Source organism: Anomaloglossus baeobatrachus, chromosome 10 (assembly GCF_048569485.1).
Source record: "Anomaloglossus baeobatrachus isolate aAnoBae1 chromosome 10, aAnoBae1.hap1, whole genome shotgun sequence".
Classification (NCBI taxonomy): Eukaryota; Metazoa; Chordata; class Amphibia; order Anura; family Aromobatidae; genus Anomaloglossus; species Anomaloglossus baeobatrachus.
Window position 1 is genome coordinate 115,828,924 of NC_134362.1, and position 14,272 is coordinate 115,843,195.

The 14,272-nt window shown below is 48.9% G+C and overlaps 1 protein-coding gene across 2 annotated transcripts in view; it reads right to left on the reverse strand.

The window, feature by feature from the left end:
• SPON1 (spondin 1) overlaps positions 1-14,272 on the reverse strand; it is a 2,596,838-nt gene that overhangs the window by 25,628 nt on the left and 2,556,938 nt on the right. The gene's annotated exons all lie outside the window — the stretch shown is intronic.

The window sequence follows — 14,272 nt, forward strand, 5'->3', positions numbered from 1 at the left end:
AGTGCAGTTAATTCTTTGGGGCAAAGAATCATTGTCTGGGATAGTCGGTGACGTTCCTCTGCTAACAATAAAGCTACACCACCTCTGCATTCTACACCACCTCTCCATTTCTGCTACGCAATTTTAACTGCAAAAAGTGAAAGCAATTCTTTAGGGCATAGTATGTTTGTCTGGGATAGTCAGTGACGTTCCTCTGCTGACAGGAAAGGTACACCACCTCTGCACTCTACACCACCTCTACATTTCTGCTACGCAATTTTAACTACAAAAAGTGCAGGCAATTATTAGGGGCATAATATCTTTGTCTGGGGTAGTCAGTGACATTCCTCTGCTGACAAGATACCTACACCACCTCTCTATTTCTGCTACACAATTTTAACTGCAAAAAGTGCAGGTAATTTTTTTGGGCATAGTATCATTGTCTGGGATAGTCAGTGACGTTCCTCTGCTGACATGAAAGCTAAATCACCTCTGCATTCTGCAGCATCTCTCCATATCTGCTATGCAATTTTAACTGCAAAAAGTGCAGGCAATTCTTTGGAGCATAGTATCAATTTTTGGGATAGTCAGTGACATACCTCAGCTGTCAAGAAAGCTACACCACCTCTGCATTCTACACCACCTTTCCATTTCTGCTACGCAATTTTAACTGCAAAAAGTGCAGGCAATTATTAGGGGCATAATATCTTTGTCTGGGGTAGTCAGTGTCATGACGCATCTATAAGGGATAAGCAGGTTACCATGCTAAACCCCCCCTGTACCATATCTACCTAAATAAAGACGAGAACCACGACTTTATTGCAGGAATGGCCACAGTTTTATTTAACCGTATATATGTATACCAAAACTCGTGGCTCAACATGCCACTCAATTGTTAAACTTAACCTTATACATATATACCCGTATAACCAGAAACACCGATAGATCCGTCCAAGAGGCCAACCATCATTCCTAACACCCAGACCGTAACCTCCAAACCGGCCCAGAGGACCACCTCGGCCGTGACCACCCGGCCCAAGGTGAGGGGTAACAACGTTCCATCGTTAATTACCCCTACCAAGAACCTGCGGGACCTCCGCCCATAAGTTCCCATCCAATCTGAAGCCACTCCCCTTGAGCGACTTCGTACCAACAAACCGACTGTCGGTACTCCCAACCTCTCTGACGGACCTATCACCCCGCCACAGACCGGCCAAGTGACACCCTTACTTGGCCCGGGCCCCCCACACCCCTAGTGCTTGCTCCAGACCATCCCTCAAACCCAACATCCATAAATCTAGACCCACATCGGTCAGATGAACCCCATCTCTCCTGAGATACTGCTAAGTGGACTCCTCCAATTCTCTATGCCGCACCACCAACCCACCATTCCGCGCCACAAACCTGCCAATTGCCCGGTTCAGCTTGCTCCGAGCCCTATTAATACGGTCCACCGACCTACCAAACCGCCACTGCGTCCGAGCTATGATGTCCGACCAAACAATAACAATGCCCGGGAACGCCCTCCACAAATGTAACAGGTCCAGCTTTATGTCCCTTCTCAATTCCCTCGCCGACCTCACTCCCAAATCATTCCCTCCCACATGTAAAATTAACACATCAGGGTCACGATCCATACGGCTATAATAAGCCACCTCTGGGCGCACTCTACCCCAGGTCACGCCCCGAATTCCCAGCCACTTTACACGGGCTTCCGTCACCGCCACTCCAAGCTGCCGACCATCGCGACGAACATCCGCCCGCAACGCTCCCCAATACACATAGGGGTGTCCGAGGATCCACACAAGGCATGGACCTACAAAATATAAAACCACGAATAAAAACAGCAACAGAACAAGAAAATTACCACATACCAGCATCAAAACGCAAACCAGGAAACCCCCACCTTTGAACCATCACCTGACCAAGTGAGGCCTAATGTACAAGCGAAACCTGGAAGACTCCCACCTCCCAATCCGCCGGATACAATCCTCACTCAAACCCCACCTAGCGGCTTCCGTTGCCGCCCCAATCCGGAAGGAGTGAGACCCGTACTCACTTGGCTCCTCCCCCACCCGTGCTAAAGCCATCTTCAGCACCGCATTGAATTGGTAACGCGACAAAGCCAATCCGTCCGCATGCCTAAGGAAAACGCCGGGGTAACCCCCGCGCACCCTTAAGAACTCTGACACTTGTACCACTGGGCACAACTGGTGCCCCGGTAACGCAAACAACACAACTAAGTGCCCCCGGCCCCTCTGATCCGTCTTCGAAAAACGAAGCCGACATTCCACTCTATCCTCCCCCAGCATTACATCCTCCATCAGCAAACCACCCATCGCTTGCTTAGTCGGGCTGACCAATTCACCAATGCGAAAGGCCCCAAAAAACGCCAATACAAAAGCTACCGAAAACAACACCCACTCATAAGGAGCCGAACACAACTCCCCTAAACACCCCACTAAATGAACCAACAATGGCAATGACACCGGCCGCCTCATGTCACGTGACTGGGCCCCTTTGCGAAAACCCTTTATTGCCTGCCGCACCAGAAAATCCTTAGTCACGTCCCGAACCCCTTGCATCTGAAACAAGATGGCCAACGCCGCCAACTTGCAACCAATCACCGAAACGGACCGACCTGCCGAAAAGTCCCCACTAATTAACATCAGGACCCCCAACACTCGGCCCTTGTAACCCGACTCCATGAAGTCCCGTCTTTCCAACTCTGCCCATTCATTCCACACCGCCTGATATCGGCACCAAGTAGCCTCAGACACCGATCTCCTAATTCCCTCAAATGCTATACCGATGCCAGGCCCCACAGCCATTCAGGGCAATGTTCTCCATCCGCGTCCGCTCCTGGCACCAGCGTCCTGAACCTGCAAAACTGAAACCGTGATAGCGCGTCAGCCACCTCGTTTCGAACCCCTGGCACATGCCGAGCCACCACGCAAATGTTTAACTCCAAGCACCGCAACACCAGATGCCTTAAATACCCCACAACCGGCGGGGATTTTGCCGACAGTGCATTGATGGAATGCACCACCGCCATGTTGTCACAATGCATGCAAACCCTTCTTCCGGAAAAAGCGGAGCCCCACAACTCCACCGCCACAATAATGGGAAACAATTCCAGCAGCGCCAAATTCCTTACCAAACCTGCCTCCACCCAAAGCCGTGGCCACTTTCCCACACACCAGTGCATCTGAAAAATTGCTCCAAAACCTGTCGCTCCAGCCGCATCAGTATACAGTTCCAGCTGGCTATTGGACAATGCCTCGCTCATCCAAAGGGTCCGACCGTTGTACCGGTCCAAGAACTCCTCCCAAACCAACAAATCCCCCTTCATCACTTTGGTCACTCTGACAAAGTGATTAGGAGCTTTCACCCCCGCGGTTGCGCTCGCCAGTCTCCTATTGAATATCCGCCCCATCGGCATAATGCGACAAGCAAAATTCAATTTCCCGAGCACTGACTGCAAATCTCGCAACCGCACCTTCTTGGCCTGAGACAAAAACCGCACCGACGCCTTCAAAGCCATCAGCTTCCCCTCCGGCAACTGGCATTCCATTGCCAGTGTATCAATTTCGATACCTAAGAAACATAGAACCGTCACCGGCCCTTCTGTCTTTTCTTTCGCCAGCGGAATACCTAGGCTCCGCGCGATCCGCTCTAACGTAAATAACAACAAGGAGCAAACCGAAGAGCCCGCCGGACCCACGCAAAAGAAGTCATCCAAATATTGAATCACTGAATGGACTCCTGTCACATCCTTGACTACCCATTCCACAAAAGTACTAAATGCCTCAAAATGAGCACACGAAATGGAACAGCCCATCGGCCGGCAGGCAGCGATCCACATAGTATTCACCATCCCACATACACCCTAAGAGATGAAGGCTCTCTGGATGCACCGGGAGTAAACGAAAAGCTGCTTCCACATCCGCCTTCGCCATCAGAGCCCCCCGCCCTGCAACCCTTACCAACTCCAAGGCCTTATCGAACGATACATAACATACCGCCGACAACTCTGGTGATATTCCATCAATTTTTTTTTTTTGAGATACACAACCATATATATATTATTATGTGCTGAGTGTCTTGTTGGATTACTATATATTAAATTTGTAGTTATATTAAAAAATCAGGGAATTCGGTCCATAAAAAATTATTTTAATGTGTTTGTCATTTTATGTGCATATATGTTTTTTGTATATATATATTTTTTGTATCTGTGTATAATTGTATGGTTATATCATATCATGTATATTTATATATATGAACTTGCCATTGCATATCTCCATTTTCTCGGATCCCCTCGTAACTACTACTTGAGGAGTTGCCTCTGGTGAAACCACATATGGGAATTCAATCAGTGGACCAGGGATCCGATATAAGGGAGTTGGTTATACTTTAAGTCAGAACATGACTAAGACCTGAAGCGTCGAAACGCGACAGAACCCCCGCCCCCGACCGCGCTACCCACAGCATGAAACATTTCTGTCGTCCGCTCACCAGGCTGCCGTTGAACCGATGCCGGAACAGCCGCGCCACGATCTTCCTGCTGCCGCTCTGTCCGACCTGCCGCTGCCATTGCTCCTTCTTCCTCGCCGGAGTCTGACGTGCTGCCGAAGTCTTCAGGGGGGACCAGCGAGGGGACAGCCCGCACCTGGCGGCCGTCAACCCCCACAGTCACCGCACCCTGCTCCTCCTGGCGACTCCTGCTAGACCTCTTCCTTTTTGCACGCCGTTGCGCCCTGCCGCCGTCCTTCCTCGCCGTACTCATGACCGACTGCTGCGCCGCCGCTTCTCCCGCCGCTCTCAGTGGGCTCCCTCCCTGCCGACTGCAGGAAGGCCGTGCTGAATTTGACCCTCGCTGGGAACACCCCTCAGCCCGATCCTCGCTGGGGGGGACCGTAATTGTGGATCTCATCTGTGCCTGCGGGCCACCGTACCCCTCCTCCGATCTCCTCACATCACCGCTCCCTTCCGCACCCACCCTTCGTCCTGCAGCTCTCCCCTGCAGCCTGCAGGGAGTCTCCTCCGTTGATCTTGAACGCCGAGCGCCACCCCTGGCCGGCACTTCACTGGGGGCTGCCGTTATCGCCGCTCCGGTCTGGGGCTGTGCAGGCCGCGGACCGGAAGTGGGCCTCGCCGAGGCTCCGCCCACCCCCGACCCGCGGGATGTCCGACGGGGATTCCTCCCGGCGGCCGGCAGCTCCCCCTGGTAAGTTGAAGGGCTCCGCTGCCCCGGAGGGTCCCCGCAGGGGCTCCTGGATCTCACTCTCCCCCTCCAGCTGGGAAAGTAGCGCTCCGGCGGTCGCGCCCGCCGAGCACGTAGCAGCGGCCCGGGCGCTGGAGCAGCAGGCAGCACCGCTCCAGCCCCACAGACCGCCGCCAGCTGCTGCCCCAAAGCGTCCACACCTAGGACCTCGGAGGCCCCACGCACCATCTCCAGCAGTTCATTAAGGTCAGCCATGGCAGCAGGCAGCACAAACGTCCTGGGGACACAACTTTCCGGCGACAAAAGGGGAGGTAATCAGTACACCCCCTCTCTTATACCTCCCACAAACCCCCACCCCTTCACTGCTCCCCTCCAATCCCCTTACAGCTCACTTCCAATAATCCTATAGTCCCATATATCCCCTACCCCAGATAAACCAATTAACCCCTTCCTAACCTTGCACCCTCCCAATCGTCATGGGGTCCATTTACCCCTATGGGGCTCACTGCCCTTCTTTCCTCTGCTGACAAGATACCTACACCACCTCTGCAATCTACACCACCAATCTATTTCTGTTATGCAATTTTAACTGCAAAAAGTGCAGGCAATTCTTTAGGGCATAGTATCATTGTCTGGGATAGTCAGTTACGTACCTCAGCTGTCAAGAAAGCTACATGACCTCTGCATTCTACACCACCTCTCCATTTCTGCTACGCAATTTTAACTGCAAAAAATGCAGGTAATTCTTTGGGGCACAGTATTATTGTCTGGGATAGTCAGTGACGTTTCTCTGCTGACAGGAAAGCTACACCACCTCTGCATTCTACACCACCTCTACATTTCTGCTACGCAATTTAAACTGCAAAAAGTGAAGGCAATTCTTTAGGGTATCATGGTCTGGGATAGTCAGTGACGTACCTCAGCTGTTAAGAATGCTACATTACCTCTACATTCTACACCACCTTTCCATTTCTACTACGCAATTTTTACTGCAAAAATGCAGGTAATTCTTTTGTGTATAGTATCATTGTCTGGGATAGTCAGTGACGTTCCTCTGCTGACAAGAAAGCTAAATAACCTCTCCATTCTATACCACCTCTCCATTTCTGCTATGCAATTTTAACTGCAAAAAGTGCAGGTAATTCTGTGGGGCATAGTATTATTGTCTGGGATAGTCAGTGACGTTCCTCTGCTGACAAGAAAGCTTTACCACCTGTTTTCCGCATTCTACACCACCTCTACATTTCTGCTACATAAATTAAACTGGAAAAAAGTGCAGGCAATTCTTTAGATAATAGTATCATTGTTTGGGATAGTCAATGACGTACCTCAGCTGTCAAGAAAGCTACACGACCTCTGCATTCTACACTATTCCTCCATTTCTGCTTAAATTAACTGCAAAAAGTGCAGGCAATTCTTTAGGGCATAGTATCATTGTCTGGGATAGTCAGTGACGTACCTCAGCTGTCAAGAAACCTACACCACCTCTGCATTCTACACCACCTTTCCATTTCTGCTACGCAATTTTAACTGCAAGAAGTGAATGCAATTCTTTAGGGCATAGTATCATGGTCTCGGATAGTCAGTGACGTACCTCAGCTGTCAAGAAAGCTACAGCACCTCTACATTCTAGACTATCTTTCTATTTCTGCTACGCAATTTTAACTGCAAAAAGTGCAGGCAATTCTTTGGGGCATAGTATCTTTGTCTGGTATAGTCAGTGACGTTCCTCTGCTGACAGGAAAGCTACACCACCTCTGCATTCTACACCACCTCTACATTTCTGCTACGCAATTTTAACTACAAAAAGTGCAGGCAATTCTTTGGGGCATAGTATCATTGTCTGAGATAGTCAGTAGAGATGAGCGAACTGGCCGTGGTTCGGCTCGAGTTCGGTTCGTCGAACGGAGGTCTCGTTCGAGTTCAGTTCGGCGAACGTTCGACGAACCGAACTCAAATCAATAGGATATATTGGGAGGCAATCACAAACACATAAAAACGCATTATAAATGTACACATACAGTTTATAAACATTGCCATAACACTTACCGGTCCCCGCGATCCCTCCTGTACTCTGTCTCCTGCCGCTATTCCATCCGATGATCGCTGAATCCTCCCGGTGACCAGCACTGCCAGCAGTGATGCAGGACCTATCGTGACGTCAAAATAGCCATGTGACCAGTCACGTTGCTATTATCTCATTGGCCACAGACTGGTCACATGACTATGACGCGTCATGTAGGACCTGCCATTGCACTCTCCGGTACATGGTGCACATTTGTGTATCGCCGTGTACCGGCGACATGCTCTAGCACACGGTCGACTCCCCGTTTCGTTGGAGACCGGCTGACACAGCCGGTCATTAACGGAGATCACCCTTGCCATAGAAACGCAGTTAGCGGTGACGTCACCGCTAACCGCGGCTCCGGGAATCACATGATCGGAGCCCCGTTGCTATGGTAACGCGTCTGTCACCGCCAGCAGCCAGCAGCACTGATCTCTCACGGAGTGAAGGCTGGACGCTGCTTCCCATGCAGCCTTCACGGAGTGAAGGCTGCACGGGAAGCAGCGTCTGCCCCCATGCAGCAGTGATGGAGCAGAGCTGCATTTGTTGAACGAGAAAGACAGAAGACCATGGATCGTGGAGGGCTGACAGGGGGTAATAAAGATGGAGTCTCTAATGTGTCTGTTTATTTATTTCTATTAAAGTATTTTTTCTCTGTTTGGTGTTTTTTTTTAACCCTTTATTGGAGATTCTTAATGGCCGGGTCAAACGTGCCTGACATTAAGAATCTCTGGCTTAATACTGGCTAGTAAAACAAAGCCAGTATTAACTCATGATTACCCAACAAGCCACCCGGCTCCAGGGCTGTTGGAAGAGTTGGATACAGCGACAGATGATGGCGCTTCTATGAGAGTGCCATTTTCTGGGGTGGCTGCGGACTGCAATTCGCAGCAGAGGCGCCCAGAAACCTCGGGCTAACCTGTGCTGTGGATTCCAATCCCCAGCTGCCTAGTTGTACCTGGCTGGACACAAAAATGGGGCGAAGCCCACATCATTTGTTTTTTAATTGTTTCATGAAATAAGTGAAATAATTAAAAAAAACGGGCTTCCCTATATTTTTGGTTCCCAGCCGGGTACAAATAGGCAACTGGGGGTTGGAGGCAGCCCGTGGCTGCCTGCTGTACCTGGCTAGCATACAAAAATATGGCGAAGCCCACGTCATTTTTTTGGTGGGCAAAATCTTCTGCATACAGTCCTGGATGGAGTATGCTGAGCCTTGTAGTTCTGCAGCTGCTGTCTGCTCTTCTCCATACAGACAGACAGCAGCTGCAGAACTACAAGGTTCAGCATACTCAATCCAGGACTGTATGCAGAAGTTTTTTGCCCCCTGAAAAAATTATGTGGGCTTCGCCATATTTTTGTATGCTAGCCAGGTACAGCAGGCAGGTACAGCTGCCCCCAACCCCCAGTTGCCTATTTGTACCCGGCGGGGAACCAAAAATAAAGGGAAGCCCTTTTTTTATTATTTCATGAATTTCATGAAATAATTAGAAAACAAATGACGTAGGTTTCGCCCCATTTTTGTGTCCAGCCAGGTACAACTAGGCAGCTGGGGATTGGAATCCGCAGCACAGGTTGGCCTGAGCTTTCTGGGCCCCACTGCTGCGAATTGCAGTCTGCAGCCACCTCAGAAAATGGCACTTTCATAGAAGCGCCATCTTCTGGCGCTATATCCAACTCTTCCAGCACCTGCCTGCTATACCTGGCTAGCATACAAAAATATGGCAAAGCTCACGTCCTTTTTTTGTAGTTTTTTGGGCAAAAAAAATAAAAAATACTTCCCTGGATTTTCCATTGCCAGTGAAGGTAACACCAAGCAGTGGGGGTTAACAGCCAGTAACTGCTTGGATTACCCTTAGCTAGCAATACAAAAAATGCAGCGGGAGCCAATATATATTTTTTTTAATTATTTATTTAAATAACTAAAAACAAAATGGGCTTCCCTGTATTTTGATTGCTGGACATCACAGTGCTGTAAAAATAAATCTTTAAAAAAAATGACGTAGCGCTCCGCGGTATTTTTGATTCTCAGCGCAGATAAAGCAGACAGCTATGGGTTGCCACCCCCATCTGCCTGTCGTTACCTTGGTTGGCAATCAAAATACAGGGAAGCCCATTAATTTTTTCTATTTAAAAAATAGTTAAAAAAAAAATGACGTTGGGTCCCCCCATTTTTGATAGCCAGCTAGGGTAAAGCAGACGGCTGTAGCCTGAAAACCACAGCTGGCAGCTTTACTGTGGTTGGGGATCCAATGTGGAGGTCCCCCCAGGCTCTTTTTTTATAATTATTTTATAAATATTAATAATTACACAAAAAAAGTAGGGCCCCCCCAAATTGGATCACCAACCAAGGTAAAGCGGACAGCTGTGGTCTGGTATTCTCAGGGTGGGAAGGTCCATAGTTATTGGGCCTTCACAGCCTAAAAATAGCAGGCCGCAGGCACCCCAGACGTGGCGCATCCACTAGATGCGCCAATCCTGGCGCTTCACCCCAACTCATCCCGTGCCCTGGTGCAGTGGCAAACAGGTTAATAAATCGGGTTGATACTAGCTGTAAAGTCACCTGACATCAAGCCCAGCAGTTTGTGATGTCATGACGTCTATTAGATACCCAACATCATAAACTGTCAGTACTAACAAAAAAAAAATCGACAAAAGAAATTTATTTGAAAAAACAGTCCCCAAAACATTTCCTCTTTCACCAATTTATTGTAAGAAAAAAAATAAAGGGGACCCACGACGACTCTGCACCGTCTAGAATATTAGGGGGAGACACTCAGGGAACGTATCCCCCATTTTCTAGGAGTGCAGACCCTTCATGTGAGGAGTGTGGGTGCAATGAATCTGCACTCACTCTCCCCGGGTCCACAGCAGCAGAGTCCATGTCGTAATGGTTGCTACCAAAGCTGAAATGCCCTGCTCATGAGGTAAGGGCATGCCTAATCAGCAGAACTATTCTACATTTCCAAATATTGGTATTTGCTGATATTATTGCTATTCCACCTACTATATATTGGGGATAGGATCTTGGAGATGGAATACCCCTTTAAGTCCAGTTATCCAGCTGAATGAGTACTTAACAACAGAGCTCGCTATTTAGATGTGTTTTCTTGTGGCGTATAACGGACTCTCATGTTTGGTAGTCGTTCAGCAGGGAAACTATAAAAGCAAATCCCTCCATTTGGAAATGTAGTATATAGCTCTCCTGATCAATTATGTTCCTTACCTCATGAGCAGGGCATTGCAGTAATAATAATAATTTATTCATTTATATAGCGTTATTAATTCCATAGCGCTGTATGTCTTTGGAGTGTGGGAGGAAACCGGAGTACCCGGAGGAAACCCACGCAAACACGGGGAGAACATACAAACTCCTTGCAGATGGTGCCCTTGGTGAGAATTCAACCCAGGACTTCAGCGCTGCAAGACTGCAGTGCTAACCACTGAGCCACCGTGCCGCCCATTTAGCTTACACATGCATAACCACCACTCACTGTGTCTGAACACAGGAAGCTAAGCTGACAGCTGCTCTGTGCATGCGGCAGCGTCTATTGTGAAGGCGAGGGCCGTGGGGGGATCAACGCTGCACAGGTACCGTGGGACACCGGGGAACACCGGTGGGGTTATAGGGGGTGACCTGGCAGGGCCTGGGGAGGAGTTTTCTGTCGCATGTATCATGGCACATGCGACAGAAATCAGAGGAGTAGGGTGAATGCGGCCGGCACGCTGCTGTGCGCGTGGCCATCTTGGATTTCTGGGAGGGCATCAGGGGGGGCACTTTGGCGACACCGGGGGACCGGAGGGGACCGGGGAGAAGATTTATCATGTTTGTTCATGCCAGATGGGAGATAAATAATTTTTTACCGGCGCTGTCATTTACTGTAACGTGAACATCGGTATACAGTGTATACCTGTGATCACGTGAGTGGGGACCGGAAAAACCGTCCTGAATCATGATCTCCAGGGTCTCAGCTAGCCCTGAAACCCCGGAGATTTTCTGACGCTGGGGGGCGTTATTCACTTATTTCTGCCTGCAGTTTATAAACGGCAGATCAGAATAAGGCTACATTCACACGACCGATCCATTTTTGTGGTCTGCAAAAAATAGTCCGTTTTTTTTCATGGGTGCATCCGTGTGGCATTCGTTTCCGTTCCGTAGACGGTCCGCATGTCATTTGTTTGTCATCCGTGTGCCTTCCGTTTTTTTTGTGTACTGCAAAAAAACTGAAGGAGGGAAAATACATAAATTTACCCAGGATCCATAGCTTCATCCTACATGAGGCGGTCACATGTTCACTCTAGTGCCATTTTCTACTGCTTTTCACAGCGTAGAGCGCTCTGGTGATTTTCCTGTGCTTGTACACTTCATATCAGTCTTTTCTGTCATTATAATGGCAGAAAGACACATAATGTCCCACTCTCCTGCATTTTGTAATTTTGCACCCTTTGGTGCCTTTCATGTGGCACTAAGGGGTGCTTAGCTTTGTATTTAGCCAAAAAAATAAAAAACAAATGACGTAGGGTTCCCCCTATTTTTGTAGCCAGCTAGGGTAAAGCAGACGGCTGCAGCCTGCAGACCACAGCTGGCAGCCTCACCTTGGCTGGTAATCCAAAACTGAGGGCACCCCACGCTGTTATTTTAAATTAAATAAATAATTAAAAAAAAAACCACTTAGGGGTCCCCCCAAAATTGGATCACCAGCCAAAGTAAAGCAGACAGCTGGGGTCTGATTTTCTCAGACTAGGGAGGTCCATGGTTATTGGACTCTCCCCAGCCTAAAAATAGCAGGCTGCAGCCGCCCCAGAAGTGGCGCATCCATTAGATGTGCCAATCCTGGTGCTTCGCCCCAGCTCATCCCGTGCCCTGGTGCGGTGGCAAACGGGGTAATATATGGGGTTAATACCAGATGTGTAATGTCACCTGGCACCAAGCCCTGGGGTTGGTGAGGTCAGGCGTCTATCAGATACCCGACATCACCAACACAGTCAGTAATAAAAAGAAATAGACGACAAACACATTTTTATTTGAAAAAACACTCCCCAATACATTCCCTTTTTAACCAATTTATTAGAAAGAAAAACAAATCCAGGTCTGGTGTAATCCAAGGGGTTGCCATGACGATCCACACTGTCCCACTCAATGAAGAGCAGGATGATCCCCATTGGCTGGGAGAGCAGTGCAGTGACCTGAGCTAACATCAATGGGTCAGCCCAGGTCACTGCAGGGGATGACAAGTGCTGCTGTCAGCGAGGTACAATACTTGCGCTGATCTACTGCACTGCTGACAGCACCTGTCACTGAGTTCAATGACCGCCGCCTTTACAGCCAAGTATCGCGAGAGGCCCGTGACGTTACCGCTAGTCAGTCTCGGGTCGGAAGCGAGAGAAGGTGATGTGACAAGCAGCGGCCATGGAGGACAGTGACAGCGCTGAGGTCGGGACTTCACCACCGCAGGTAAGCCGAGCGGGACCATGTGTGCAGAGTGCCAAAAGGACGTCAGTGTCGTGGACTGCATGGCTGGGGACGTGTGTGTGTGTGTGTGTGAGTGTGTGTGTACATGCCGCGTGCAGGAGGGGGCGGAGTGGGCTGAGCGGGGAAGTGTGGGCTTCCTGCACGTAACTAGGATAAACATCGGGTTACTAACCAAAGCGCTTTGCTTGGATACCCGATGTTTATCTTGGTTACCAGCTTCTGGCAGGCTGCCAGCGATGGCTCCTGCACACTGTAGCTGTAAAAAGCCCTGCTTTTTCTTGCTAGAACCGTTCTCGCAAAAAGCTCGAGTTCTAGTTCGATCTAGAACAGCCCCCAAAATCACTCGAGCTGCGAACTGGAGAACCTCGAACCGCGAACCGCGCTCAACTCTAATAGTCAGTGACGTTACTCTGCTGACAGGAAAGCTACACCACCTCTGCATTCTACACCACCTCTACATTTCTGCTACGCAATTTTAACTGCAAAAACTGGAGGCAATTCTTTGGGGCATAGTATCATTGTCTGGGATGGACAGTGACGTTCCTCTGCTGACAAGAAAGCTACACCACCTCTGCATTCTACACCACCTCTCCATTTCTGCTACGCACTTTTAACTGCAAAAAGTGCAGGCAATTTTTTAGGAAATAGCATCATTGTCTGGGATAGTCAGTTACGTACCTCAGCTGTCAAGAAAGCTACACCACCTCTGCATTCTACACCACCTCTCCATTTCTGCTACGTAATTTTAACTGCAAAAAGTGAAGGCAATTCTTTAGGGCATAGTATCATGGTCTGGGATAGTCAGTGACGTGCCTCAGCTGTTAAGAAAGCTACATTACCTCTGCATTCTACACCACCTTTCCATTTCTACTACGCAGTTTTAACTGCAAAAAGTGCAGGCAATTCTTTGGGGCATAGTATCATTTTCTGGGATAGTCAGTGACATTCCTCTATTGACAAGAAACCTACACAACCTCTGCATTCTACAACACCTGTACATTTCTGCTACGCAATTTTAACTGCAAAAAGTGCAGGCAATTCTTTGGGGCATAGTATCATTGTCTGGGATAGTCAGTGACGTTCCTTTGCTGACCAGAAAGCTTAACCACCTCTCCATTCTATACCACCTCTCCATTTCTGCTACGCAATTTTAACAGCAAAAAGTGCAGGCAATTCTTTGGGGTATAGTATCATTGTCTGGGATAGTCAGTGACGTTCCTCTGCTGACAGGAAAGCTACACAACCTTTGCACTCTACACCACCTCTATATTTCTGCTATGCAATTTTAACTGCAAAAAGTGCAGGCAATTCTTTGAGGCATAGTATCAATTTTTGGGATAGTCAGTGACATACCTCTGCTGACAAGAAAGCTACACCACCACTGCATTCTGCACCATCTCTCCATATCTGCTATGCAATTTTAACTGCAAAAAGTGCAGACAATTCTTTGGGGCATAGTATCATTGTCTGGGATAGTCAGTGACGTATCTCAGCTGTCAAGAAAGCTACACCACCTCTGCATTCTACA